The 26,205-nt window shown below is 41.4% G+C and overlaps 1 protein-coding gene and 2 long non-coding RNA genes across 3 annotated transcripts in view; 1 reads left to right on the top strand and 2 right to left on the bottom strand.

The window, feature by feature from the left end:
- The window catches only part of dachb (dachshund b), a 100,311-nt gene that overhangs the window by 6,602 nt on the left and 67,504 nt on the right, over window positions 1-26,205 (top strand). The gene's annotated exons all lie outside the window — the stretch shown is intronic.
- LOC116669536 (uncharacterized) lies at window positions 10,034-10,566 on the bottom strand. Its single transcript, XR_004326790.1, has 2 exons — window positions 10,532-10,566; window positions 10,034-10,126 (listed from the first exon to the last, which is right to left on the bottom strand). It is a non-coding gene; the product is annotated as an uncharacterized LOC116669536 (long non-coding RNA).
- On the bottom strand, window positions 14,949-22,162 carry LOC116669541 (uncharacterized). The gene is made up of 3 exons (XR_004326795.1): window positions 22,000-22,162; window positions 19,657-19,666; window positions 14,949-14,961 (listed from the first exon to the last, which is right to left on the bottom strand). It is a non-coding gene; the product is annotated as an uncharacterized LOC116669541 (long non-coding RNA).

Below are 26,205 nucleotides of genomic sequence, written 5' to 3'. Positions count from 1 at the left end.
CGTATTGTTTGTGTTTGTTTTGCTGGTTGTGTGTGTGTCTGTGTGTGTGTGTGTGTCTGGTTTCAGCTCCGCTTTGTGCTGTTGGTTAATTGATAAAGGTTAAAGTGCTGGCCGGCGGGCAGCTGAGGTCACCTCGCTACACACAGTGTCCACACACATTTCATCAGTCATTGACTGGTGAGGAAAGTATGTACTTTAATTTTACTTAATTTAACTTAATTTGAACAATGACCACAGAAAATACCCAGAGGTCTGCTCTCAAAACATCTGTCCAAAAGGACTAAAGTTAAATGAGTTGGCTAATACTGGCACAGCTACAGAAATATTGATCAGTGTGCCTTGTCCTTTTTATAAATAAAAAAAAAAAACTACGCTGTAGGTTGTTAATACAGTCTCCAGCTTCTGCTATGGTTGGAGTTGTATGCTATTGTAAATTTGACGGTTGAGACCAACTGGACCTGCACAGTGAACACAAGAGACATTTATTTAGCTTCCTGGGATGTACTTTGGCCTGCTTGTGCAGTTATGGACAATAAGACACTTCTTCTCATCATGGGTTATTATTGCTAACATTTTTATTACATTTTCTATCCAGCACCCTGTTGTGTGTGTTTGTGTCTCTGTGTGTGTGTCTCTGTGTGTGTGTGTGTGTGTGTGTTTATCTGTCTCTGTCTCATGGGCAGAGGAGGTGGTTTCATGCTTCACTTACCAACCTACCAACCAGCCGGGGCGAGAGCCATAGAGTGAAAGAGCGTCTCTCTCAATCTCTCTCTCGCTCTCTCCGTCTGTAAAACCAAGAGAGAGAGAGAGAGAGAGAGGGAGGTGAAGATCAAAGTAAGAAATATGACCCTCTGTCACCACGAGAAGAACTGATCCTCTGTGTGTGTGTGTGTGTGTGTGTGTGTGTGTGTGTGTGTGTGTGTGTGTGTGTGTGTGTGTGTGTGTGTGTTGTGTGTGTGTGTGTGTGTGTGGACCGAACAAAACAGTAAGAGGGGAGAGGCAGGTCAACTTGTGTGTGTGTGTGTGTGTGTGTGTGTGTGTGTGTGTGGTGTGTGTGTGTGTGTGTGTGTGTGGAAATGATAATGTTTCACAAAGGCTGTTTCAGTCTCCAACATCCCAGAGAGACAAGTTCAAAAGGAGGTGGGCGACGGACACAATGGTAATGAGATAGGGACGTGTGTGACCACCGCTAGTAGAGGAAGTAAAAGTACCACACACTGTACCAACAAAAATACTCTGTTACTAGTAAAAGACCTGCATTGGAAATATCATTATCATGAAAATATAACAAAACTCTTCATGTTTCGATGGCAGAAAACTTAGTTTGTGCAGTAACTAAAGCTGTCGGATAGGACTCAGAGTAGAAAGTACCGTGAAGAGTCATATTCGCACTTGAGTAAATGTACTGAGTTAGTGTCTTAGATTCTGGCTTCCTTAGTGTCGACGCACCTCAAGTGACAGAGAGAAATGGAGGGATGGAGAGAGGGAGGGAGGGAGGGAGGGAGGGTGGGAGGGTGTTGTCTGCAACAAGATTATTTGATGCCTGTGAACACACACACTTAAACACACACAAACACACACACACGCGCAGTCTCTTAGGTGCACTTAGCTGATTGGTTTAGAAATCGCATTAGGGAACGTCACAACAGCTTTTCCTCTCGTTCACCAGGTAATCTCTCCATCCTCTCCCCCTCCCTCTTGTCCTCCGCCCCTCCTTTAAATCACCTCCTCCGTTTCTTTTTATCTGTTCCTCCACGACTTCTCTCCCTAATGTCCCTCTTTGCACGTTTTCATTAATTTGTTAAACTCTCTAAATGATGTCCTCCTCTTAGTTCTCCTCTCAGCTCTCTCCTCCACCTCCCTTTCATTTATCCTCTCCGCTCCTTTCCTTTTTCCTCATCTCCCCACTTTCTTCTTCACTTTCTCATCTTCCTACCGCTCCTTCTCTTCTCAGTGGTCCCTCTCTTCTCCTTGTTTGACCCCTTTTTTGTTTACTCTCCTCTTTTCCTTTCATCTTCTTTTCCATCTTTTGGGTTTCTCTTTACTATGCTTTCTCTTATCCTCTTCTTCCCATTCTTCCTTCTTTTTCTCCCTTCATTTGGTTCACCAGCCTCAGTTTTTCTTTCTTCTCCCCCCCTCCTTCGTTCCATCTTTCCATTTCATCTCCTTGTTTCCTTTCCTTTTCCTCTCTTTCCACATTTCAGTCCATCTGTCCTCTCCTCTTTTCCCTCCCTCACATACTTCTTTTATTCAATCTTCTTGTCATTTACCCTCCTCCCTCTCCCCCTCTCCTCAATCTCTCTTCTTCTTCTTCTTCCACCTGGTCTTATCTCTTTATTTATTGTGACAGCTTGTCGTGTGTGTGCGCCTCTGCCTGTGTGTGTGTGTGTGTGTGTGTGTGTGTGTGTGTGTGTGTGTGTGTGTGAGACGAAAAAGAGAAGCAACCAACAGATTTACAGTTTAGAGTGAGCAGCATCCGCAAACTGCAATATCAAAGGGAGAGAGCGAGAGAGGAGGAGGTCAGAGGCGAAGGAGGAGATGAAAGGAGAACAGAGAGGAGGAGCTCAGAGAGGGTAAAGAGAGGGCAGCGGGGGGATGACAGGTGATGTGTGTGTGTGTGTGCATGTGTGTGTGTGTGTGTGTGTGTGTGTTTGAGCGCTTTCCTACAGACAACGTGTTATTATTAAAAACAGGACAAAAAATGTAATTATCACATTTTAGATGTGTGTGTGTGTGTCAGTGTGTTATTACAAAAATAATTATAGCTGAAATCAATTAAAAACATGACATGAGCATGCATGCATATGTGCGTTTGTGTTTGTGTTTGTCGCCCACCAGTGTTCCGCGTCATGCAGAAACTTTACCAGACAGCATGTTATTAACAAAAACTTTAACTTAATTTGTAATTAGCAGTGTGAAAACATGTCAGCGTGTGTGTTTTCTTTAAAAACTGTTTTTGCGATTATTGGAAATCTTCAGTTTTTATGGGTTTGTGTGGCTTTTGTGTGTGTGTGTGTGTGTGTGTGTGTGTGTGTGTGTTTGTGTGCATCACCACCACCACCACCACCACCCTGCGCGTCAAAAAGAAATCCTTCCCAGACAGCGTGTTATTAATGAAAACGTATAATAATCCATTTAAAAACATGTCATCATGATTAGAATAATAACAGTGGTTAAACTGACTGAGACGTTTATGGAGGAAGAAGTTCTCATCATTGTGCCGGCGTGGGAGTGTGTGTGTGTGAGTGTGTGTGTGTGTGTGTGTGTGTGTTTGTGTGTGTGTGCGCGTGTGAGAAAACAAACATGTTAGCGCTTCAGTCGAGTGCCAACTTCCCAAAGTCGTTTTTTGTTTCATCTATTGTTTACCTACTAAAAAGATTCTGGACAAGGAAATTGAGTTTTAACAAATGACATAAAGTGAGGAATATCTTCACGAAGGGATGACGCTTTCACCTGAAGTTTACAGTTTAATACAGTTGCACCCCTGGGACTCTAAGGGCTCTATTTTAATAATGCAAGCGCACAGCGTGAAGCGCATGGAGCAGGTGCGTTACGGACACTTCTTTTCAACTTTTCCACAATCCCCTTTTGCTAGTGTGGAGGCGGAAAAAAGGGTCCGTGCACCGGCCGCATGGTTCAAAAGGATTGTACTTAGTGTCTTCATTAATCATAGGTGTGTTTTGGGCGTAACATGCAATTAACCAATCAGAGTGTCGTCTTCCATTCCCTTTAAAAGCCAGATGTGTCTGTACCTCGGCGCATGGTACAGACACGGAACAAAGCACCTGAACACACCTCCCTGTTAGACTGGGAAGATGGGCGCAGGTGCATTTGCTATTTAAATGACGTGGGCACAGGACGGGAAACCTCCAAACATCTATATCAGGTCAACACAGTACTTATATATATTTTTAATAATTTCACCTTGCAGTTGTATATATTCCCTTTTTACCACAGAGAACCGAATCTGTTTTCTCTGCTCTCTTCAAAGCCACCAGACTCCTTTGACAAAAAGTAATTTTACCTCGCAGAACACAGGAGTTGCTGCTCTCCCGCTGCCTCGGTCAGTTAGTTTGTGGGACTTTTTTAATTAAGTTTCAAGAGAAGACAGAGAGGCTTTGAAGAGAGCACCTGCCTAGTTCTCCAAACCAATGTTGAGTGTTTGCGATAAACTGAAGGATAACGTTTTCCTTTCCTCCTCCTTCTGAAGCTGAAAACAGGGCTGTTTGTCTGACACCATGAACAGAACATTAGACTGCACACAGCATAGTTTTACTTTACTTTAAGTACATTTTGCTGAGACATACTTTTACAATATAAGGTTTTGATTGCAGGACTGTGGGATTAGTACTTCTACTTATACCAACAATTGACTTATTAAAGTTACTAGCACCTGCCTATTAGCATAGAAAGAATCTGTGTTCTTTCTAACCACTGAACACGTCATTTTCTTTGAAACTTCCTGATGTTCTGAAAACATTGTTTTTGCAGTTATGAGCTAGCCATTCTGTGTGTGTGTGTGTGTGTGTGTGTGTGTGTGTCTCTGTGTGTGTGTGTGTGTGTGTGTGTGTGTGTGTGTGTGTGTGTGTGTGGGCAGACATGCTGTCGGTTTGATAGCTTGTCATTGAAGCGATCCGGTCCACTGTAATCTTCTCCTCAAAGGAAACAATACATGCTTCGCTGTCAAAAAAAACCCTCCTCGCTCTGTGTGTGTGTGTGTGTGTGTGTGTGTGTGTGGGGGGGGGTGCATGCATGCATGCTCTCTTCACTGTAACTGTTGAATTGGTCTCAGTTTGCACTATGTTTCTTCGTCTTTTGCTTTCTTTTCTCCCACTTTTTCTAGTTCTGTTTTTGCCCCCCCCCCTTCTACCTGTATCTATTTTTCTGTTCACCTCCTTTCTTTTTTTGTTGCTGTCTGTGTTTGACACATTGGTGTCACTAATAAATCATTGCACTCCACCTTTAAAAGAGAGAGAGGGAGAGAAGACAGAGGGATGGACGGAGGGATTGTTGTTTAGCATCTCATCAAAGCCCCCCCCCCCCCCAGAAAGGTGCAGACTGTTGGATTTTAAGACTCCCAGCAGGAAGTCTTGTTCAATTTTCTTCCATTTCAAACTTTTTGTGTTTGTTCGTTCATTCAGAAGATCTTTAATCTTTAAATTCCTCATTAATGAGCGGTGTACCTTATATCACTTCGTACAGAAGTGTATGATACAGAAGTGCAATAGAAAAAAAAGCACATTCAAATAGAAGTGAAATATGATAAGATTAAGTGCTGGTTTAATTTGCAAGTTAATTACAAAGGATGTAAAACACAGAATGTGAGTTACAAATCAGAAAAAAAGTCTGTTACTTTTAACGCGATATCAGTCGCCGGTTCTCCAGTAGATACTTCAAGGCACCACAGGAGTTTAGTGTGCCGTCTAAATACATCTGAGCACCATGTGAATAGCCTGCAGGATTATAATAACGTAAAGTACAATTACACCGCAGCTAAAACGCCAGTAAAAATCACATAGTGCAACCTGACATAAAAGCCCAGTCAAACCAATAAAAGCACACACTGTAAGATGAAAGCACAGCGACGTACGGGGCAGTCACACATCACGACTGAGTTTTTAATTATGACGCTGGCCAGTTTCTACCTGGTTTAGTAAATATTTGCTTATAGGTGTACATGGTCTATTTAACTGGCTTGTACAAGAATATTTCTGCTTTCTAATACAGGACTTGTTTTTTTAATCTATTCAATGAAAATAAAAATAACAAACAACAAACAGCCACAGGACATTTACCCAGGAGAAAGTAAACCGCGAGTGTTTTTAATTGGCCGGACCCTCCTCCACAGCACTGCACAGGAGGGTCTGGCAATGCAAGACAATTTTAGTCCACACAGCATTTTGGGATGGCAGAAAAATGTGCTCTGGTTTATTGGTTTTTCTTTAAACCAATCACAATCGTCATGGGCGGTGCTAAGCTCCGCATGGAGCCACGTTGCCGCTGTAAAATAGCCTCGGGAAGGAACTTGTTTCGGTGGAACATGTGTACGTTCAAAAGTTGTTTAAGTTGTGCAACAGAAAACTCCAATTAGACAGATAGTCTAGCTAGCTGTCTGGATGTACCCTGCAGAGATCTGACGAGCAGGTAACCAGAGTCCTCAGAAATCCATCGGAGTTTGTAATGACAACACAAAGAAAGAGGAAGATGATGAACATCCAGCCGAAAAGAGTGAAATCCGGCAAAATTTCCGGCACCTGAACAATCCCTGAAACGGAACGTCGTGGATGACCTAAACTCTAAAAAACTGCGACCATTTAACAATGATAACGTGTTTAAACCGCAACTATTAACGTAAAAATATGAGGACAAAAAAGTCAGTCGTCACTAATTTCTGAACCGCTCCTATGGGTCGTCAGCCTGCAGAACTTAGCCCCGCCCACAACATCTGAGGTCGGGAACTCACCGGTCTGGACTTGATCCGCTGTGGAGCAACTATGCTCCAACAAGAGCTGTTAGGACCAATCAAATTGTCAGGGCGGGCTTTATACAATGATGGACAGATGATCAACAGTAACATAAAGGTGAACGCAAGCAGACCCGTGGGACTGAGCCCCCCCACCCCCCCACGTCGACCTGCACCGCTCATGCTCACATGACGGTTCTCACGAGGTCCTGTAGCTGTAATAATGGATATAGCCAATGGCTGTAATTCACCGTGTGTTCTGTTAATTCATCCATGGTATTAACTTATGATACATCTGAGGGAGATATGGATGCTGTGAAGCCTGTAACGTGCATGTGACGTCATAAGCGTTTTCCAAACTGCCGGGGCTATCGGCGAGTAGCTAATATCAGCAGTAGCTAGCAGTTGAGCTCTGTTGACGAATTTACGTCACATACGCCGTAATTGACAACATTACGTACAAATTTTTTAGAGATTTTCGTCAATCTTTACAAAAGGGTTTGGTCTCTTTCTTCTTTTTTTATGTAGGTCTATCCCATTGAGTATGGTATTCAAACTAACCCAAGTCATTGACCGAAAGACCGAAAGTAATTAAAATGAATTTACTTTTTGAATAAAAATCTCAATCAAATGTATAAAATCTTGAACTGGTTGGACACGGCAGTTAAACAGCAGCAGATTAGGTTAAGGTAGCCGGCTCGGCGCTAAGCTGAGCGTGCATTAATCATTGATTCGGTGTCTGCCTGTAATTGATATGTAAATAGCATGTTTAACCTCCATTTACGTGTGTATGTGTGTGCCGACGAAGGCTGTGTGTGTGTGTGTGCGTGTGTGTGTGTGTTTGTGAGAAAGACGGTGTGAGTGTGGGAGTGCAAGAGGCATGTTGAAGGAGGGGGGTCGCTTCCAAGTTACAAAAGAAGTTAATTAAAAATGAAAAAAGCGAACGAAGGGAGGGAGGAGAGGGAAGACTGGAGTGGACGGAGGCAGACATGGGTTGATGGGGGGGGAAGAGGGAGGAAAATATAAAAAAGGAGGGGAAGGAATGGAGGGAGGGAGGGAAGCAGTGTTTTATTGAAAACGGGTGGACAAACAGTGTGTAATTGGCTGGGGCCGCAGGGGCTAAAGGAGAGGTTCAAAGAGAGGAGAAAGAGATAGAGAGCAAATTAACAGATAGCGGAGGGGAGGAACAGGAGGAAGGGAAAGAGATGACATGGGAGAAAGAGAAAGGGGGAAAAGTGTTGCCTCAGAGAAAGACAACGAGAGAGAGAGAGAGAGAGGAGAGAGAGATATGCACTACATTGCCAAAAGTATGTGGACACCTGAACGTTGCACCAACATGTGATTGTTTGACGTCTCATTTCAGAACAGTTAACATTTATCTGCTGCTGAAAACAGCCTCCACTCTTCTAGGAAGGTTTTCCAAAAGATGTTGGGACCCCGGTTGAAGGGATCTGCTCCGAGAGCAATGACCTGAAATTTAAAAAGAACGACAAAGACAATAAAATACAATCCAGGAAAGCTGGTTTGAATAATGGATCCTGAGTTTGAGACTTAACGGACGCTAAAACCGACAAGTCCTCCAAATTAAATAACAAAATACACACGTCCTTCTTCATTCCCCTTACATTTACTACTTCCACTAGAACATCCTTTAAGGTGTTAGAAGCCCAACCCTTGCACCTTGACGGTTGTTTGGTACACAGTAGAAATAGGGCATTCCAGTTACAAGATAATCTACGAGGAATGTGTGCCTGCGTGTGTTGACCAATACGTTGCATTGCACAAACGTTAAACAGATTAAAACTTTTTGCCGGAAGACTGAGATTTTTTAGCCCTCCTGCACTGATCTTCTGGGTTTTGGATTGTTGTTAGAGAAAACAAGGTATTCACGATGTCCCCTTGGATTTTTGGGAAACTGTAATTTTAGATATTTTATACAATTTTTTGATGATTTGAATTTTGAAATTTGATGATGAATTGTTAGTTGCAGCTCTAGTAGAATCTACTTTTCCGGGATCTTTCAACCTAACCTTCTAACTGACTCGCCCTTTGGCCCATATAGGTCCTTGTTAGGTCTAATCCGAGATTTTAAGTAAACAGTGCATGCATTAGGATTTATCTTCACTGGAACTGAGAGGCGTCAAACCAATGTCCATATACTTTTGGCCGTATAGCGCAAGTGTTTCCGCCGCACCTCCAGGTAAATAAGGAGCTCGCTGTGTGTAAATAAGGAGCTTGCTGTGTTGTGTGTTGTGTGTGTGTCTGTGTGTGTGTGTGTCAGTATGTGTGTGTGCTGACTAAGGCTTATCAGATTCTCAAGGGGCAAGAGAAAAAAAAGCCAGAAGAGAGCGAGAGAGGTTAGAAAAAAGGATAAAGGTATTCTCTCTCTCTCTCTCTCTCTCTCCTCTTCTCTGTCTGATTGAATGGAAGCTGAAAGGTTGTGACCTCTTTCTAAACACTCCACGGTTCTCAGCATTAATCAAATAACACTCACACACACTCAGGCTCAACACACACCAACACCACACACACGCACACACACCCACACACACACACACACCACACACCACACAAATACTTGTGCTGACCTTCACACACTTGCATGCATGCACACCAAACACGCATACATTTCAAAATCATATGGGCTACGCAGGCAGATGCAAATGGTGGGTTGGCTTACGCACGCACACGCACACACACACACACACACACACACACACACACACACACACACACGCACACACACAGACACACACACAGACACAACCAGGTGAATTTAGATGGGATTATCCACACATACCACACTGTATAAACAGTGTCATATGCCCTGTGTGTGTACATGTTTTCTCCCTCTCTGCATCTTTATTGTGTGTGTGTGTGTGTGTGTGTGTGTGTGTGTGTGTGTGGGTGTGTGTGGTCGTAACAGTGACATCTGCACCGTTGGCTAAACAGCTTGCGAATATGCTGATAAAAACAACGCCGGCAGCCAAATTTACAACACCTATAAAACACACACACACACAGGCGCACAAACACACACACGTACACTCAGAGGGCGTATTATGGTGAGATTTACGGTGAGTCTGGGTGTGTGTGTTTGGGTTTATTGCAGTTTACAGGACAGAGAGAGCGTCTATGTAAGCAACAACTACACTGTTTGTGTGTGTGTGTGTGTTTGTATGTGTGTGTGTGTGTGTGTGTGTGTGTGTGTGAGAGAGAGAGAAACGAACATCCAGACTGAATATTAATGTGATATTTTTTTATTTAATTTGGTCACAATTGAAAGTTTCTGATTCTAGCCTTTCAATTTCTCTCTTCAACAGGGGTCCGGGACCCTAGAGGTTCTCAGACTCAAGCGGGGTGGGGGGAGGGGGCTCCAAATTATATTTTGGAAGGTTTTTTCACATATTAACATTGACATCCAACACATTATTAGCAAATATAAATCCCCAATGCTTACTGGCCTAAATGGTCTCTGAGGCCATCCATAGAGACAGTTGATGCTAAGGATTCACTGTGCAACATGTATGTTTTAACATTAAAACATAATTTATAAAACCATGCCAAACATATATTAATAGCTTTGTATTCTTTGCAAAAAAGGTATGTATGAAGGCTCTAGGCTGCCCTACATGTTACTTTAGGCCCAGTTTATGATGCAACCTAGTTCCATCCATCCATCCATCCATCCATCTTCATCCTCTTATCCGTATCGGGTCGCGGGGGCAGCAGCTCCAGTAGGGACCCCAAACTTCCCTTTCCAGCCACATCAACCAGCTCCGACTGGGGGAATCCCGAGGCGTTCCCAGGCCAGTTGGAGATATAATCTCTCCACCTAGTCCTGGTCTTCCCCGAGGCCTCCTCCCAGCTGGACGTGCCTGGAACACCTCCCTAGGGAGGCGCCCAGGAGGCATCCTTACCAGATGCCCGAACCACCTCACTGGCTCCTTTCGACGCGAAAGAGCAGCGGCTCTACTCCGACTCCTCTCGGATGACTGAGCTTCTCACCCTATCTCTAAGGGAGACCCAGCCACCCTCCTGAGGAAACCCATTTCGGCCGCTTGCAACCTAGTTTTATACTGTATATGTAGTAGGGGTCCCTGCCTTGTCTCTCTCAGTTAAGGGGTCTTCAGCGTAAAGAATCTTGATATTTGAGATTTAGATTAATACCTTTATTACCTTTTCAGTCGATATTTAACACTATCGATTCTAAGATGAATGAATTTATTTTGCCCGTGTTTTAGCATCAAAAAAACATTTTAAAATATTGTTTTATATCAGATCAGATACTTACCCCATGAAAAGCGTCTTCAGACGTTGGCTGCTGTGTATCATGGAGCTTTATGGTTTATTTCAAACTGCCGACGTCTTACTCATCACTGTACACTTTACTCCACAGTGGATATGCTCTCTGTGGCAGTTTGCCGGCTTACTCACCTTTATATCTTCATATATAAGGGCATTATAGGCAGGCTCCCATGTTACATATCCAATTTTCTTTCTTTTAAACAAGGACTTATGGTTTACGGTCCCAGAACACTATGACGTTGAATGTACATCAAGCCCGGACCGAGTTGTTTAAAAAGGCTTTCATGTTTGCAGCCCCTCCTACTTGGAATGACACACTCAACACTCAAAACACTCAAACTACAGTGACTAATTTCCATAAATGATTTTAAAGGTTATGTTAAAACCACAGAACATGAGTCCATTCACACGTACAAATGTTTTAATTAATGGCACTTTTATGGATTTTTCTTTTTGTGATTTTAAAGTTTTTGTTACATGTAACTAATTTGTTCTGCTATCTTGGCCAGGTCTCTTTTGAAAAAGAGATTTTATATCTCAATGAGACTAACCTGGTTAAATAAAGGTTAAATTAAAAAAAATAAAACGTGTCCAATTAAAGGTATCCAGTCGAGTTTTTGACACTGAGAACTGTGATACGTGGGCGCCAGCTGCAGTACTTTTCTATACATCACGGCAGAACCACGCCCCGGGGGAAGCTTGATACTCTCGTTACGTGTAGGATAGTCTCTATTCACGGCGTTCCAGTTCTGGGTTTGCTCCGTTGCCGAGGGAACTTCCTCCAGATTTCACTCATTTAGGCCGGATATCTGTTACCTTTGGCTTTCTTTGTGTTGACATTGTAATCTCCGGTGGATTATGAAATGTGGTATTAAATGACCAGGTATTTATACTTGATACCAAGGAGGCAATTCGGTCAGTGCCTATAAAGTATTGAATTTGGTACCCAGCCCTACTCTGGAGTCTGCTTCACTTCCGGTTTTCAGCTCTGTGCAGCAGATAAGCCCCGCCTACCCCGGCCCAGCGGCCAATAGAAACCAACAGGTGGATTAGAACTTCGGGGACGAGCAACAACTGGATATACTCTCATCTCATTTATCCAAACTGCACGTTCGATGCGTTCATGGAACACTTTGACAAACGTTAGCTTGGAGAGCTAATTCACCTGTTGGCCACAGACTAAAGAAAATGACACCACCCAAACTGGCAGTGAAATGTTGCTTTTTCTAACACTAGATTTGGTTCATCAAAGAAGCGCCAAGAAAATACAGAAAACAAGCACAGCAGAGATGACCGCTATGTCGGACCTCTGTGTTTAACTATGTATCTTTAAACGTTACAGTCACAGCTGAAAATGACACCAGAAATAATAATATGATAACAATGCTGAGTTCACATAACTTTGCAATTCCATTTGTCAACTCGGAAGGAAGTTTTCTTTGTTAGCGCAACATCACAGGGATTCGGTCTATGGCTACAGTTAGTGTTGTTACAGCGCAACATCACAGTGATTCGGTCTATGGCTACAGTTAGTGTTGTTACAGCGCAACATCACAATGATTCGGTCTATGGCTACAGATAGTGTTACAGTGCAACATCCCAGTGATTCGGTCTATGGCTACAGATAGTGTTGCTACAGCGCAACATCACAGTGATTCGGTCTATGGCTACAGATAGTGTTGTTACAGTGCAACATCACAGTGATTCGTCTAAGGCTACAGTTAGTGTTGTTACAGTGCAACATCACAGTGATTCGTCTAAGGCTACAGTTAGTGTTGTTACAGTGCAACATCCCAGGGATTCGGTCTATGGCTACAGTTAGTGTTGTTACAGCGCAACATCACAGTGATTCGGTCTATGGCTACAGTTAGTGTTGTTACAGCGCAACATCACAATGATTCGGTCTATGGCTACAGATAGTGTTACAGCGCAACATCACAGTGATTCTGTCTATGGCTACAGTTAGTGTTGTTACAGCGCAACATCACAATGATTCGGTCTATGGCTACAGATAGTGTTACAGCGCAACATCACAGTGATTCGGTCTATGGCTACAGATAGTGTTACAGTGCAACATCACAGTGGTTCGGTCTATGGCTACAGATAGTGTTACAGTGCAACATCACAGTGATTCGGTCTATGGCTACAGATAGTGTTACAGCGCAACATCACAGTGATTCGGTCTATGGCTACAGATAGTGTTGTTACAGTGCAACATCACAGTGGTTCGGTCTATGGCTACAGATAGTGTTACAGTGCAACATCACAGTGATTCGGTCTATGGCTACAGATAGTGTTGTTACAGTGCAACATCACAGTGATTCGTCTAAGGCTACAGTTAGTGTTGTTACAGTGCAACATGTTATAGTACAGTGTGGCGCGTCGCAGCACAGCAGCACACTGTGGCTGTGAATGTCTGGGACTGTGAGAATGTGAAACAGGAAGTCATTAAAAATGAGCGTAAACATGCCCATGAAACATTTTCCTGGATAAATACGGCACCATTCTTAAAAAGAGTCAGTGCACTTGGAGCAGAAATAAAGGCCATGTGTGTTTATGCAGCCTATATCAGGAGCTCTTAACCTTTTTTCCAGCTTGTAACCCACACTGAGTAAATTTAGCCTCCTCAGCCTGGGACTCAGGCAAGAGACGGAGACCACTCTGGCTATCAGGAAACATGCCTGCAACCTGCTTCCAAGCCCCTGTAGCTGTATAACGACGTGTCAATTCAGAAATCCCTGATTTCTATTTCAGGAAGACACCTTCATCGTGGAGGTTTCCACGTGACAAGGGGTAGATTGAGAAGGACTCCAGCTTTGGGAGTTATGTTTACACAGATTTCCATCTTAAAACTAACTATAATCCACCTGGAATGTATCTCGGATCAAACTTTTGTTCCGTGGCTGACTGAAATATGCTAACTCTGGAGTTTGCAAAGAGCAGAAGTTCAGTTTAAATTCATGTCAGTTCCAAAGGTTTGTTTTGTTTTTATGAGCATCGACCAGTGTCACACATCACGGCATTTACAGCCTCAGCTAAGATGCATATTGAAGACGTAGATGCATAATACAGGGTGCGTGTTGTGAAAAAAGATAATGGGGATGGGGGGGGGGGGGAATCATGCACAAAAAAACATGCCCTGTCAATACCATGGATAGTGCCACTCGGCCTGCCATGCCAAAATACTTATTTATGAACTTCAATATTTAATGGAAAATAATCTCCGAATGAAATGTCTGTCAATATAAAATAAAGCACGTTCAAGCCGGAGAGCACAGTTCATTTCGCGGTGAAAACAAAATACTTTCACCCGGGAAGTGTTACTCTGGGGTGTTTTAATCCAAATAGCAATCTTTTTCCTAAAGCTAAGTAGTTGTCTTCGCCAGCTAAACTCCTCCCCCACGGCCTTTGAAAGCACCGCCATCTCGCGATGTCTGCAGCCGGCTCACGTCCACCTGCTGGCGGCTAAACGACGGCAGCTGAGCTCTGTGACGGTTAAATACAACCAGCAACTCTCTCGCTTTAATCGTTCTATGGCACTATAGACACGTTACAGCTCTACACTACGCTACACTTTAAAATACTTCTATGATACATGGTCTATTGGTGGTTTAAGGGGGAGATATGAAAATAAATCAGCAGAGGCAGGGATACAGTATGTAGACCAGAAAGGGGTCTACATATCCCTGCCTCTGCTGTATCACCCCACGCTTTATATATATATATATATATATATATATATATATATATATATATATTACACAAAGGAAAAGACAAAACATGTTATCATAAGTAAGATTTGGGCTAAAGTATGGGATCTTCATGCAAGCCTGTATATTTGTGGCACCAGTTTATCTTAGCACACATACAATTAAACCGTCAATGACTGTAGAACCCACTCGTAACGACAGTTTCCACAATCAAACACAGATTTGACAGTAAGTCAAGAATTGAACAGAAGTGCAAACAGTGATTAGAGTTCTGTCCCCCCCCCCCAAAACAAATAAAAAATAAAATTCACCAAAACAGAAATGGACATTGATCTGAGACGGCATCAAAAAGTTATGCTGCAATTTGCCTGAAAAATGCGAAGAAACTGAGGGAAAACGCATATATTGATGAGGTGACTCTGGCCTTAAGTTTGATGAACTGGATTTCTTTACCATTCACATTTTGCCATTTGTTTTTCACTATCCATTTCTTTTGTTTTAATTTCTTTGGCTATTTGACAGACTTTGTTTCAGTCCAAATATATCCTTAAAGTAATCCACATAAGAATGACCGGCAGCAGCCAGATCGATAGATTGCTAACTAATCTAACAAATTGCATATGTAAAATAATCAGGTTCTGTTTTTTATTTAGACCATGTAAATGTACTATGAGTCTCTCTTCCTCTTCATATGTGTGAGTGTCTGAAATGCTCTTTAAATCAGCCGTTTTCTCTTGATTTGCCTTTGATCTTCTACTTAAGGACAGTGTTCCTTTCAGCAAATTGAATTAATGTGAATTACATTGTTTTTATGGGTATTAAATGTTAAGGTGGTGCATACATTTCCAGTACATTTCTCTTCTGTTGTTCTAGAAAAAAGAAAAGAAAAGGCTATTTCAAATTGCTCTCAGGGAGCTGCAACAATTAATTGATTAATCCATTAGTTTGATATTAATCGCCAACTACTTTGATAATCGATTAGTCGGTTTGAGTCATTTTTTTAAAGACAAAAGTAGAAATTCTCTGACTCCAGCTTCTTGAATGTGAATATTTTCTAGCGTATTCTCCCCTCTGGGACAGTAAAAGGAATATCTTTGACTTGTGGGCAAAACGAGACATGTGAGGACGTCATCTTGGACATTTGGGAAACACCTATCCACATTTTTCACCATTTTCTGACATTTTATAGACCAAACAACTGACCGATTAATCGACTATGAAAACAATGGTTTGTTGTTTCAGCCCTTCAATAAGATAAGCTGGTTGAGATAATAATAATTAATGCGCTTATGGTTGAATCCCTGGAGTTTAAGTAAACACACGGATGTAAAAGTTGTGGAAGTTGAAATCAGGGCAACGCTGGGACTTCAGCTGCACCGAAGATAAACCAGTAAACTACTTTTTTTTTTTTTTAAACTTAACTTTCTCTTCAGATCCTTTCATTTTCAGTCTCAAACTTCAGTCTGAAACAGGAATGCGTGTGAATCTCTCTCAACTCGTCTCATGTTGCTCCTCGTTTTTACTCTCTTCCTCTCCGCCTCCCTCCACTCCCCCATCCCTCCATCCTCTCCCTCGCTGTGGTTCGAATTAGACAATGAAAACAATGAATTTGGTGTCTGTTTCTTTCTCTCTCTGTGTCTCTCCCCCTCCCCCACTTCTTTCTCTTGTTGCTCGCCCTAACTCTCTCTCTCTCTCTCGTAGTGACCCCTTGTTACACTCTCTCGCCCCTGCCACCAACCCCCACTTCTCTCTCCCTCCCTTTTTTATTTAGTTTTGTCTTACTTTTCTGTCTGTGTTTTTTTTAAGTTTCTTTCACCCTGTACTCAGATATCACCATGTCTCTTTTCATCTTCTTGTCTCTCTGTCCCTATAGACCTTCTCTCCCATCCATTTTTTTTCTCTCTCTCTCTCTCTCTCTCTCTCTCTCTCTCTCTCTCTCTCTCTCTCTCTCTTCCCTGCCTCCCTGCCTCCCTCCCTCCCTCTCTGTGTCTTTCTATGTGATTTCATGCTCCAGCTGCTCTATTATCAGTCTGTCTGAGGTTGTTTTAACATCCACAATACTGCTACACATACACTGATGGACAGATAGATGGACAGGCAGACAGGCAGATCGGGTGGATCCTTGTTAAGAACACTGCATTTCATTCTTTCTTTTTTTTTGTTCTTGTGTTATTTCCATCGGCCTATTTTGCCACAGCTATAACGCGTTTCTAGTTTAATTAATAACCTGTCGGCCTTGCTGTGTGAAAGTGACTGGAATGATTGGCTTTCCTAACTTTGCCAAAAAAATGTAACAAATACATGATGTACATGTATACGTTGTGCACCATTCACTTGGTAATTTTTAGGGGTGTTGGAATTAATCATTGTATCAATGGCCGACTTGACATGCTCGGTCAGAAGGCGGGCACTGCCGGCAGTCGGACTCAAATGAGCAATCTGATTGGTGGAGGGCTAACCCGGAAACGAGGAGCGGGATCACCGGGACTAGAGTCTCTCAAAATCTGACAAAAATCTTTCAAACTGACCTTTGTCGATCTGAAATGAAGATTCATCGCCTGGTTCTCTCTTAAACTGTTTTCAGAAACAGGTGTTGGTGAGTAAAATATGAGATTGTATTCTGACAGTCTGGCTTTGAATTTCCGGAGAGACCAGACCCACGTGACACGTTCGTCCAATCAGCTGCCGGCAGCAGTCGGCACTTTTTTTGGCCAACTCTGGAAGGCAGTCAGCCGTCGGCTTGGTGTGTCACGGCTCTAAAATAGACCACCATCTATTTCCTGGAGGGTCCCCAAGTAACGGGAGTATTTTCTTTAGCCCGGGTCACAGGGTGGCACAAAACATGCTCCTTCGGTCTGAAAACATGAAAAGAATCCAGATATAGTCTCTTGTTGTTAACTTTCCGTTTTGTCAAAAATGTTTGCTGAGTTAGTTTTAACTTTATTGTCTTTAACTTTATTTTGGCTTGTTGCTAAATATCACCCAACGCAAACAAGGCAAACTTTAGCAGCCTCCCCGGAAGAGGGACCTATTATAAGGCTCAGGCTCAGCACACTCACCGGTTTGAGCAGCACTTAAGACAAATGAATTTAAAATCAATGTAAGCATCAAAACCAACTCCTCAATCAACTACTTTTCTCAGATGATTGTAGTTGGTCCACATAGGCCGGCATCTGATGAGTATTAGATAGATAGATAGATAGATAGATAGATAGATAGATAGATAGATAGATAGATAGATAGATAGATAGATAGATAGATAGATGTTTATTGATCCCAAGAAAAATGGGAAATTCCGGTGTTACAGCAGCAAAATCAGTCACAAAGCACAAAATATAAATATAAATGAAATACTAGAAAAAATATACATACATACAATATACATGAAATAATAATATGAATAAAGTAAAAAGAACAAATATTTGAATATGTACAGGATGGGGAAACAAAAATGTGCAACTGCTTAAATAATATGCTAAAATGTTAAAATGTATGCTAGATGTAAATAAACTAATTGTGCAGGTTGCATTAGCGCAGTAGTGTGGTGTCCAAAAGTCTTACCTAGCACCCAGGGATGACGTGTTAAAAAGTGTTATTGCTTGTGGTATGAAGGATTTTCTGCAGCGGTCCGTGCGGCACCGAAGTCGATTGTCATCGTCGATTAATCCAAAGAGTATTTTCTTGATTAATCGATAAGTATTTTGGTCAATAATTTGTCATGAAATGTTGAAAAGTGAGGATCACTGTATCTCAGGTCCCAAGATGACGTCCTCAGATGTCTCGTTTTGTCCACAACTCATAAATATTCAGTTTACTGTCACAGAGGAGAGAAGAAACTAGAAACATGGTCACATTTAAGAAACTGGGACAACCAAAAAATTACTCAAACCCATTAACCAAATTATTGCCGATTTAATTTAGTATAGCGACAAGTAAACGATTAATCGGTTCATTTCTGCAGCTCACAGTGGACTTCTTTAAGATTTGAAGATTTTTGAGTGTTATGTAATTATTATCTGCTAATTATTACCAATTATTACCAGCTTTTCAACGATTTAGACAGATAGGGTAGTAATAGTAATGGTGCAAAAAGACGTGAAATTGCATTTCTGTATTGACAAATAGGTAACATTTTCTCCCCCCCGACCCCCTAACACACACACACACACACACACACACACACACACACACACACACACACACACACACACACACACACACACCGCCAAATGCATGCATCAAAGTCTCCCACTGACCTAGGGAAAACACTGCAGACATCCCATAAGGAACCCCCACTGGAAACCCAATGTTTTTACATGTCACAACATAGCAAACAGAGGAAACCACTTCAGTAAATGAAGAAAACACAGTTCAGGTATTTTCCCATCATGCTTTGGGTGTGGCGTTCCTCCACTTATCCCAGCACTGCTGATCTTTGAACTTTTTGGAAGAGGAAGTGGTAAAAGTGTTACGATGGAATTTCTGTCTTTCTATTTGTTGTTGCAGTTTTTATTCTGGAGGTCTTTTCTTCTTCTTCTTCATTCTGTTTCTCCACAATAGGGGGGCAGAGGGAATGTCTTCTTCTTCTTTCTCCTCCTCCCTCACTCATTAATCACTCCCTCCCACTGCTCCGCTTTCTCTCCTTCATAGATGTTCTTTTCGCACGTCAAAACACATCTTCTTCTTCTTCTTCTTCTTCTTTTCTTCTCTGCAAGACAATTTGACTCACTCTTGAACCTTGTCTTCCCTCCTCCTCTTCTGCCTCTCGCTGTCCTTTCTATATATTTTTTCTCTTTGTTCTCTTTCTTTCCTTTTTGGTTTATTTGTTTTGCCCTCATCTCATCTTTTTTTCCACCCTTCCTTGTTCCATCTTCTCTTACTTTATCTTTTCTTTCCGTTTGTATTTTTCCCTTCTTTCTCTTTCTCCTCGATAGAATCTCCTCATCCATTCTTTCTTCCATCCCAATCCTTTTTCATGGTGCATTCAGGTGCTCCTCGGGTGGTCCCGTTTCCCTATCTTAGGGAAGTTGTTCTTCCGACCTCGGCGTGTTAATGAGCTGTAAGTATTAATTTATAAACAACATGGACGCTACAACAAACACTTGTTGTCACGGTAAATGCTTATAAATAACTTTTCTATCTAATCTGTGGACGTCACTCTACATGGACAGCAACAGACAGTTACCTCTTAATATTATATACAAAAAATGTACATGCAATACATGAATTTATGGAAAGTTTGTTCAACCCAACATCTGTGATCTGGGTGATATGACTGGAGTAAGAAGTGTACCAACATTTGTCAACTTTCCGACTTGAGGTGCAGCAACATGAGTGCAGCATTATTTCTCTTGTGAGTGTGAGAGACTAATCTTTCTACTGTTTTTTGGATTTTTTCAGAAGTTGTCCAATCGCTAGTAGAGCCCGCCGATCTATCAGTATCGGCATTAATAATGGCAGATTTTTTTAAATTATTATTTTTTTTTAATACTCATTCATCAGAATCACGTATAATGACAAATTAATGATCCTGATAAATGAACGTTTCAAAAATAAAAACGACTGTCGTTGACTTAGCGTTGGCGATGCATAGTTTGTCCACCAGAGGGCGCTCTACAATGTCCCTGTTGGCAACACTGATTATTATTTTTGTTTTTGTTTTTGTTCCAAGGACTTTAAGTTTCAAATCTGAAGTTTGTATTGTTATACATTTTATTTATCAGAACTTTAACATATTTTCATGTTCCTCTGTTCTGTTGGGACAATAAAACAAACTATTATCATATTATTTTAGTGAGAAGTCATAAATAACTACAAATAAGTAATGTTAGGGAAATCTGTCTATGTTTTGTAAAGCGTTTTTTTAAATATACATATATCGGTATATCGGATTTTTAAATAACCAATTATTAGTATCGGCTCTAATCTCAACCATGTTTGTAGTTTTTGGAGCATGCAGGCATCTTGTTCTTTTGTGTGTGTGTGTGTGTGTGTGTGTGTGAACAAACACGCCTTGTAAAATTGTCTATGTTAGAGAATGTGTGTGTGAACTGCTCTTTTAACTCAAACAGGCACACACACAGCTTAAAAGCAGCATTTCCTGCCTCAGAGGATGAAAGCTGCATGACTTTGTTTCTGTGTGTGTGGTGTGTGTGTGTGTGTGTGTGTGTGAGAGAGAGACCCACTTGAGGCAACACTAACTCAAGGCCTTGCTGTTTGTGTTAAGTCTTTCTTGATCTCGGCTTGTGTGTAAGTGTGCGAACATGTGGGCTTGAATGTACACACCTCTATGTGTGTGTTTTCCTAATGGGATGGTTGTAGGTTAGTGTGTGTGTGTGTGTGTGTTGTTAGGTTCCCTTATGCTTTGTCGGGGTGACCTACAAAGCCACATTCTTCTACCACCCCTCCCTCTCCTTTTGCTCCATGCTATAGGCTACGTGCAGCCTTAATAACTTATTTCCTATTAATTTATGTTGAATTAGATATTAATATTCTTAAAGGCCATATCTACAAAGATCAACAATCAGAGATATTGTATGAGAGCGAGAGGAAATGACATCTGACAGAAAAAGCTTGTGTGGGTTGTAATCCAAGGTCAGCTCAGCACTGAATGTACCAAAACAACGACTTCAAATGGAAACGTCGCTGCAACATCCTGTTGCTTTTATAATGAGGCCTTCCGTACATCATTTGTCTCGGAAAAGCTGTGATTTGATATTGTTTTAGTCTACTTTAGCTCATTTAACAGCTACACCCGGTTTCTTTCTACAGCACATGCATGTAAAATGTGTTTTCATTTAAAGGATACGCTCAAATGTAACAGTCTCTTAATACAGACTAGTTGTGAGTTGCTGTAATGTAGAACACAGACGCACATGTCTCCAGTCTGTCTCAACTTGCCCTTCGTAAGCTCTGACTCAGGTAAGCCACACCCACCTCGGCCTGGCAGCCAATGGGAACAAGCCGTGACACTGCCATATCCTTTTTATTGTGGTTGGAACCAATTAAATGACCAAATAGCTAATTTGCAAAGTGCCTACTTATTAAAGCTGTCAAATAAATTGAGTGCAGTAAAATGTACAATACTGTCTTGCTATTTCCCTCTGAAATGTAGAGTAGTCGACGTATAAAGTTTCATAAAGATTTTAATAATATAAATACAAAAAACTCAAAATTTGTAAGTATAGTACTTCCAGTACAGTAAATGCACTTTGTTAACATACAGGTAAAACTTTATTCATGGCACTTTTCAAAAGGTACAAAGTGAAAAAAAGTGAAAACAAAGTTTCCACTGCCGATGATGATGTCACAATGGGGAGATTGTGATGACTCGAATATAAACAGTACAACAATTACGTAAGTTAGTGAGGTGTCCATTGTCAGTTATTAATGGACGTTGCCGAGGCGCAAACCGTCCCACGTCCATTAATACCTGACAATGGACACCTCGTCGGGCATTAACCCGCTTATACCATGGACACTTGCCAAATAACATCGAAAATCGAAGGTTTTTACAACTCTGTTTCCCTGGTTATACCTGACGGTTTGACTAATACCCGGAACAATCATTCCCATCCTATAAGGTTCTTATGCAATGCAAATGTTGTGCATTCACCAGGAAATAGGAAGGACCTTAGATACGACTTACCTCCCGTAGCAACAGGAGATGTTTATAGTCCGCTCAGCTATACAAGCTAACGCTATGCTAGCAAGATCCAAAGTCAATATCATTGTGTCCAGTTGGCAGTCAGTAAAAATAATTTGACAGTTTGTTGAACAACAAGAGCAGCTAGCTGGATAGCTAGCTATCCAGTTAGCTATCTAGCCATGTCGTTGTCCCCAAAACAATATTAGGACTCTTACAAACAATGTTATCCGCGATGTGTAACGTTACTGTCAGCCGCGGCCTGAAGTAGCGGCCTAAACAGCAAACGGGATGTGAGATAATTATTCGTTGTGAAACAAAGTCAGTCCAGAACGGGCAGTATAAGTATATATACAACGTAGTATAACGTACTTCTTGCAGCTTGTGTGTTAGCGCCACCCTGTGGTGTTCAGAGGACGAGTTTTGAAATAACAGATCCACATTTACTTTTTGTTTTAATGTAGCGCATTCATTTATAACCGTAAAGAGTTAGCCTCACCAAAACTCCTTTAGTAGGTGTCCTACATCACTTTTTTTTGGACACCCTGTAGCCAATCAGAATCGAGCATTCACCCAGACCATGGTGTAACAAGTAATGCCGCACCGATGGCTTCATTTGATGAGCCGTTTACTGCACACTGTAAAATGAAAAAGAACAAAACAGGGAAAATCATCAGTCAGCTATAATTAATAGAAGACTAATGCTGACTCCATTAAAGCCCGTAGCTGGTTAAAGGCTGACTCGACACAATCCAGAGAGCACACCGGACTCCCTGAAAACAGATTAACTAGACTACGACAGCATAACGAGGGCAATAACAAGCCGCTTTCTTAAGTTTGGTTTTGAGTGTCTGTGAAATGTAACCAGACAGAGTCTCGTTTTTACGGACCGTCTGCTTCCAGGAAGAGAGACCGACTGCCGTGGACACTGAGAGACGATGTGTCACGCCAGGCGTGATATTTACTGGAAACACCGGTGAACTCATGTGTGAGTCGTAGAGACGGATATCAAGACAGAATGAGAGGGGTTTATTCATCTCTGGCATGGGGGGAAGAAGTACTACTGAAGTAAAAGAAAGGTCCTGCGTCCAATACACCGGAAAGTACTAAAAGTAAAAGGACTCATTATGCAGATGTATATACATCATTGTAAATGTAGATGATTGATCTGAATCTGCCAAAGTATATGTAAGTAAACACTCAAGTAAAGTACTTGAAAGTTGTACTTTAGTACAGTATTTGAGTAAATGTAGGCCAGATTATTACACTATTTCATACTTAGGAAGACACTGGAAACCACAGACGCAAGGACATAAAGACAGATTCCGTTTGTTTTGACTTTTTTTAGGTTATACATTGTGTCAAACTTATTAAATATGTCTTTTCCGGGTGCCTGGGTAGCTCAGTTGGTACTATAATATATATATATATATATATATATATATATATATATATATATATATATATACGGTATATATAGAGGTTTACTCCTCCACACAGCTGCCGCAGGTTCGACTCCGACCTGCTGCCCTTTACTGCATGTTATTGCTGTCCTATACAAATTAAGGCCTAAAATACCCCAAAAAGTAATCTTAATTAAAATATTTCTTTCTTTTCCCTGAAGCTTATTAAGCCTGATATTGTATTTAATAAACATGGACTCTGTTCCACTATCAGACGTAGTGGGTAAACAATGCCTTGGCGTACCTTTTTTAAGTCTCTGCATATTTGGGATATGACACATGGAGGACTCTGAAAGAAGGAGGAATCTGTTTGGCGTCTCTCTGGATAAATTATTCTAAGAGTTTCACAGTTTTGGATAAAGCTTGCTTATTATCTGCGGTAATTCGTCATGGTGAATGTTTCTGCTGTTCCTCTCAGTCAACAATCCAAAGAAACCAAACATCCGTGTAGTTTGTCTCTGGTGCGTTGGTGTCCAGATCTTTTTTAGTTCAGTTTGTAGATGCATCCAAAATGTATATTTTGGATTTACACCTTAGTATTTATTATTTGCACTCTTCCCTTCTTTGTTCTCCAATGGCTGCGTAGCAATTTCTCTCTGGATTCTAGCTTAGATTATGATAGAATTGATTTAATTGTTGATCATCACTGTTGTTTTTGTTTTACTGACCTACTGCTATGGACGGGTGTTTTTTCCATCTGTAGTTTTTTTTTGCGTTTTGGTTCCTTTTCACACCACACTGTTTGCTCTGGTCCAAATCCATGGTGGTGAAATTAACCAAAATGCCGACTGTGGTAGCTGGTTTCGTGCAGTTCTTCCAGCAGTCGAGTCTGTTTGAGTTCACATCACGTTCTCACCACAAAACTAACTGCTCCAGAGTTTTGAAGCGCTTGTTGGGGTCGGTTTTGGTGTGCATCAAAATGTGATTTCTGCATTCACACCTGCCCAGACGAACCGCACCAAGGAGGAAAACGAACTTTAGCGGGATTCAACCGAACTAATCAAGGCTTCCCTAAATCCCTGAATTGTGATTCATGGTCCTGCAAAGGCTCCTCACAGAGCTTTCTCTGTAGCCCACGTAAGTGCCCTGAAGTTTATACATGCATTGGTGTGTGCTTTGATCTATTTAAGAGTATAGCAGGGCCGGCGTGTGTGTGTGTGCATGGGGAGTGTGTGGTAGAGCGAGTCAGAAAGTGACGACAAGTAGCTTTGCAGCGAGTAGCAACTCTAGAGTCATAGTTGGAGAAACAAAGTGTCTCCCTTGTGCTTTCTGACCATGGTGGGAGATCTCTAGCAGGAAAAGTTAACCCTGTCTTTGATTTCATGTTGTTTATGGAGAAGCAGAACCAGGAAATGAGGAGGGAGAAATGCAACGCTACCAAGTCACGGCATAGGGTCCGGCGTAGGGTCCGTGTCTCCACATACTACACCTAAGTACTTAGCCAAGGCGTAGATGTAACGCAGATACATAAATAAAGTTTGAGTCCAACTGAAGACAAGGTAGATCAGGAACCTGGATCTGGTGTTTCCAGGACTTGGTTATGTAAACGCTCTAAACATTAGTAACATCCCATCTGTTAACAGATCTAAGCGACAGGGTTATAAGTCCATTAGTAGCCAACACAACTCCTCATTTTCTCCCTTTCGGAGCTCACACCACCATGCTCCAGCACGCGTTGTGTCCTTTAATGCAAAATGACAACGCTCCTGGTCTGGAGACCTGCTGAAATCCCCTGATGGCAGAAACGGTGTCATTTTGGATTAACCAGATTGTGTTTTGGAGCATAATGTTCCAGGATGGCCCCTAAAATGAGACATTGCATCACCCTGAGCTAATATAATCACTGCAATAGGAAATGTGTGGACATGAGCATTTGACTCAGTTTTGTTTCTCTTTATCTGATTCTTTTTTTCTCAGGGGTTTTCCTGGAAAGCATTATATAAATTGATGCTTAAGAGTTTTCAGTTGGAACAATTTCAGTTATTTAGTATATTTGACACAGTGAGAGAGACATATCTACAACATCTCAAGTCACATTACTTTTATTTGCTTTTAGGTTTTTTAGTCAGTGATTGAAAAATACTAAATCTGTAGACATGCATGCACATAACAGAACAGTAACAAAGGTTCCAATAATGAAAAGGAGTTCTTATTTTCCTATGTTTAAATAGAGCAGTTATTTCAAGGAAATTGTCATTTGTCTTATGATTAATAACAAATGATGAAGTTATTCATCTTCAGGACACTTTCTAGGAACTGTAAGGAAATTCAAAACCTGCAAAATAGAGTTTTTGTTTTCTGTGAGCTGTATGTTTCTAAGTGTCAAATGAGGAATTAAGAGAGCACCAATCTTGCATTTTAAGTGAACGCCATCCCAGAAATGACAATTAATTGGGTTAGAAAGCACAGGAAAAAAGAAAATCTTTACAACTGCACAACTTCAGAATAATCAGATGTTTAAGTGTTCTCCAGTAATAGTTTTCCTGGGCGTTAACAAGAACCTATCCAACACACAGTACTTACAACTTACAATATTTATTTATTTCACACGTCATCATTGTATATTTAAACACAATTTCATGAGGTACGATGATCATAAACAGGCCACATGAAAAT

This window comes from Etheostoma spectabile, chromosome 19, assembly GCF_008692095.1.
Source record: "Etheostoma spectabile isolate EspeVRDwgs_2016 chromosome 19, UIUC_Espe_1.0, whole genome shotgun sequence".
Classification (NCBI taxonomy): Eukaryota; Metazoa; Chordata; class Actinopteri; order Perciformes; family Percidae; genus Etheostoma; species Etheostoma spectabile.
Note: the sequence above shows the minus strand (reverse complement) of the source record. Positions and strands in the feature narration are given on the sequence as shown.